Below are 5,022 nucleotides of genomic sequence, written 5' to 3' on the forward strand. Positions count from 1 at the left end.
GCACAGCCACGAACCTGAGGGTCGATTTTTTCTGGCGACGACGCTTGCATTCAATGACAATATTTATGGGGGGACATAGACCCGTTTAAGACGCTTCTAAGTGCCTATTGGGCTTTGTTAAGGTTGTTCTACCAGTTACCGCCACTTCCGATCGGAGGTTTTATACACTTTAAAGATGGCGGTCGTTTTATAGCCATGTTGGTGGAGCGCTGTTGATGGGATAAGAAACAAGTGTGGAACGATGAGTCCTACCTCTATGTTTACGAATTATAAAAAAACTAACTCTGCAGACAGTCGGTTTCACGTTGCTGACATGGAAGGACGTTTTTGGCATTGAGGCCATTTCTATTAAGGTAGGAGGTGGGGATTCAATGGATAAAGGGATGGGTTCCTCTCAATAAATATATGTCTACAAAATGTTGGATATTTTTGGTAATGTTTAGCACATAGATTTTTGAAGTTAGTGGATAGGATTTTCTTATTTGATTCATTCTTTTCTGGTAATATAGTAACAATACTATTGGAAATACTTATAAATCTTTCTATTTCCAATTTTGTTATAGACTAAACAGTGTCTGAATTTCTGTACAACCTCTGGGATTTGTAGGTCGCTTTGGCCAGTTTAATGGAGTACATTCTACTTGGAATTCTTTCCACTCGAGTTACTTGAGTACAGGTTGGTGGAACTCTTGGATGAACCTTTTGAATTCATTACTGTGGTGGCTTTAATTGGATATAGGACACTGCTTCTGTTATTTTACAGATGTACAGTGCCCATGTACCTGATTGGACAAATATAGCCTGAACAGCTTATATACAATACAGGAGGATAAGGTACAGAATGAAATAACATCTTCTTTTCACTGAGGTGTCAATTAGGACATAAACACAGATGGTATAAATGACTACTTTGACTTTCCGGCCTTTCAATGACTTTTGCATTGTCACTCCCTCTGGTGATATAACTAGCACTAACTTGCATGTAAACAATATGATTGGAGATCATTCGTACAGTAACTAAAATCACATATCATTTCTCTTGAATCACAGTATTAGAGATACTATTGGGAAAAAATAGTAGGCTGGGATTCATTTATTCTCAGGTTATTTATACTTTGTGTGAGGACTGTGAAATGTTGATGTAATGGCTTTTTATTCACAATGGTCAAGTTTTTTTCTCTTTTTTTAAATTCCACACATACGTGGTGGTTTTTAACAAGAATTTGTTTTTGTGAATCTATTGTAAGAGTATGACAGATAATGCTCGAAAGATTAATGGAAAAATAAGTTACAACAAGGGTCTGTATGATTTGTATTGTCAGCCTTGAGAAAGTCCCTCATAGGACGAAACACGTGTCGGCTGAATCTGGTTTGGAGTTTGCAAGCAATTTTTCGCATGGGATGATAAGAACTTTCCTCGCCTCAAGTTAACAAACTGGACATTACATACTCGTTCCATGGATTAATTGGACCTGGGTGTACGCACTCTGGGTTTTTGGAGAATCATTGTTTTCAACTCAATTAAGTGTTTTTGGATGTATTTTGTGACATGTATGTTTGGTTTTGCACAGCTTTGTGGTATTTATGTTTTGTCGTGTATTGCCATGTTTACATATATATTTGTGATATATTGAAATCATTTTTTATTAAATTTGTAATTTGAGCAGTGTAGTCTTGGAGCCATTACACACAGTAGAGAGTTATTTGGATCTTACTACATTTTTTCATAGAAGTTTTAGTATCATCATAGGATCCATTGGTAGAACTATCAATTGAAGCTAACTATTTTTGGTGTGCTCCATTCTTATTCTAATTCTGTACCTGAACTGGACCCTGCTAATGGCTTCTACTGGAATGAGTCCTGGCCACTAAATGCTTTTCTGAAGTCCTGGGAACCCCAGAAGTGATCAAGATGGAACTGCTTTAGAACCTCTGAAAAGTTTTCGACTTCCAAGACCTTCAAAGACCTACAGAGCACTCAGCTGGACCTCACTACAAAGGTGTTCAATTTCAAAGTGACTTTGTCAGACACAGCTTTAGGCTTGCCCATCTGGAAGAGTTTGAGCTCCATGATGAAGACTACGAGCTTGATTCACACGTTGGAGGTAAGGGAACTGTGTAGCAGTGGCAATGCAGTACCCTAACCTCCATCACAGTGGTCTGCCCATCAGATCTACAAGGGGGCCAGACCTTAAGGGGCATATTTAGGAGCCCTGTGCACCACAGGAGCATCACTTTGTTGATGGTCTGGTGGTGCAGACTACAATATCATATGTATGAGGTCACGCAAAGCTACTTGGCTTGGCTTTGAATGGCCTCATAGATGTGGAATAAAGCAAGGCAGCACAAGTTGCTGCATTGCCTTAACCTGTGCCAGGGAGGCAGTTCATGGACGTTGAGGTGGATTTTCCCTCACAACACCATGAATTTGATTTTGACACATTGTCAGATTTACAAACCTGTAAACCTGGGGATGTGCCAAAACTTTATGCCTCTTCAGGGCAAGTGTAAGTAGGAGAAATATTTTAATTTTCCTCTGTTTTCCTCTTTCCATGTTTGCTGCATTCTGCAACACAAATAGAAAGGAGACAAACCTCAATGCATTCTTTCAGTGCAGGAAGGTGCCCGTACTACACAAAAACAATCCTGTCAACAACATGTGCACCCTTGCACCATGTTGCAAGACTTCTGCGTTGGTGCTAGGCTGCAGAAATGGAACCAGAGCAGGGAGAAAGGACTCCTGCCCTATGTAAGAACCCTGTATGTTTATGCCTATGTTTGGCCATTGAGCAAGCCATAGCCAAACTTCTCCAACAGCCCTGCTGATTAATGGTTGTCATGGAAATGGCAACATGTCTACCTGCCAAATTTAGATGGGTTGACAGGTAGCCATTTTTTACGGTCTGTCACAGGAACGTCTGCGACTGTGGTTCCTGCCAATGCTTTATAAATGACAGCTAGCTTTGCAGTCTTCTATACAGTTGGCGGGCAGGCCCTCAACCCGGGGGTTAGAATAATTTACTCCATCCCTCTTGTGGAACAACAGTCCATCTGCTAACGTATACAGTAATTTGGCCCCTAAGTCCGAAGGTTGGGAAAAGGCATAAAAAGTACCTTCCCAATGTGAGGACTTTGATCGTCATAAAAATTTAAGTTTCTGCTTCTCTGCTCCAAAAACAAGGGCTTCAGCAGCACCTTGCCCAGCAGCTATGCAGCTTCAAGAGAACGTTGTCAGAAGTAGCCTGCTACCTTTCTCAGGTTTTGATTGACTTTTCAGAGACTTTGAGAGTATTAATATATCTGACCTGCCCTCCCATTAATTCATGCCTGAGTCACAATTACCCATGGACAGTGACTACAGATTGATGTTTTACTTTTTTTATTGGCCTTTTTTCCTTACATTTAAAAAAATTCAATTATCCAGTGACCCTTTTGGGGTTTTTCTCATTTTGGTGTAATTTTGCTTAATAAATGTTGTTCTTTTTTATAAATTGGTTATGGGATTATTTTTATTAATAAGTTGTATTTCAACACTTTAACTTTTTGGTTGCTGCTGAATGATTCACAATGTTACTTAGTTTCCCAAGGAGACCAGTATATAATAAAATCGCTACAGTGATATGTTAGTGGGCATGAACAATGGCAAACCCCAACAGGGCTATATTCAAAATTACTTAAGTGGAAACTACGGAAAATATGTAGAAACTGCAAGAGCATAGGAATATAGAAAATAATAAAATGTAGGAATACATTTCATTATGAGTGAAAATTTTGATGATATATTACTTGATGTGCCACACATTGATTGTTTACACAATCAACTGGTTGATACATTTAAAATAATATAATATGCAAATCACTGATATTCATAAGATGGTGACACTTGGTCCTACAGGTCCTACAAATTGAGAAAGCATGGAATGAATTGTGTAGATCATGGATGAAGAAAAACTGATGCACTGAAGTCTGCCATTTATGTTCATCATTGTCCTTTTTAATGTCACCTAATTTGAATTGTGTTGCTTGTTATTGTGAAGGCACAAAACACTGAAACGTGTTGTCACTAAAATTATTTCATTGTTTTGGAATGTTAATTATATGACACAGTGGTGTTCTCCGTTATGTAGTTATTGTTAGGAAGTACATTTTTTGAACTGTCCATACCTTTGGCGCTGTTTGACAAATCTTGCAAAAAAAGTTCTGTGGTGATCCATAAAGTCAGAACTGAGAAAACAGATGGGTCCTAAAATGTGTTTTCCTGAAATAAACATAAACACTCTTCCTATTGAAACTCTGACTTATGTATAACAACACAATGGTAAGAACACCCTGACCACAGGAGGCATGTGGAAGGCTTTCTTTGCTGGATACACATGGACAACATATTGTGGCAACCATCACAAGAATCCAGGATATTGTCTCAAATGAAATGCATCATTATAAATTGCAGGTTTTGAGGGTCCCAAAAACAAGCACAATTAAAGGGTGACAACAGATTTTAGTCACACAATATACTTCATTTGTTAGTGGTGTTATATTCATTTAAAAAATGTTGGTGAGTTTTCAGTGCATGTTACCTTGTGGATAATTCTTATCCTCTTCTGGAATTTGATGAACCATGTTTGAGAGAATACATTTTCCATGACTTTCTTATGGAGGTTATGAAAGTTGCTTCTGAAGCTAAAATGAGAGCAAGTTTTTCATAAGTTCACATTATCTTCCTTAGCCAAGTGCTTGAGCAATTACATCCTTTGCAGGAATCAATGCTCAATGAGGTCAATAGATATTTGGAGCCTGCATAAGATGTGGTAGAACCATACAACAAAAATGTCAATACAAACTAATTAAATTACACATGTATGACCAATGTGACCATACAAGGAAAACTGCAGTCGGGAATATAGTTAAGGAGTTTATCACAAACTTAAACTCAAAGTCATGTAGACAATTCGCAAGACAAAGTACCAAAGATACAGAATCACCATTGGCTGTCTAAAGCAACTAAATAAGTTCTGACAGACT

At 38.2% G+C, this 5,022-nt stretch overlaps 1 long non-coding RNA gene across 1 annotated transcript; it reads left to right on the top strand.

The window, feature by feature from the left end:
• Positions 1-286: 286 nt before the first annotated feature.
• LOC138273433 (uncharacterized) lies at positions 287-4,253 on the top strand. Its single transcript, XR_011200281.1, has 4 exons — positions 287-353; positions 564-676; positions 764-834; positions 1,323-4,253. It is a non-coding gene; the product is annotated as an uncharacterized lncRNA (long non-coding RNA).
• The last annotated feature ends 769 nt before the right edge of the window (positions 4,254-5,022 follow it).

The sequence above is a fragment of the Pleurodeles waltl genome, chromosome 2_2, assembly GCF_031143425.1.
Source record: "Pleurodeles waltl isolate 20211129_DDA chromosome 2_2, aPleWal1.hap1.20221129, whole genome shotgun sequence".
In the NCBI taxonomy this organism is placed as follows: Eukaryota; Metazoa; Chordata; class Amphibia; order Caudata; family Salamandridae; genus Pleurodeles; species Pleurodeles waltl.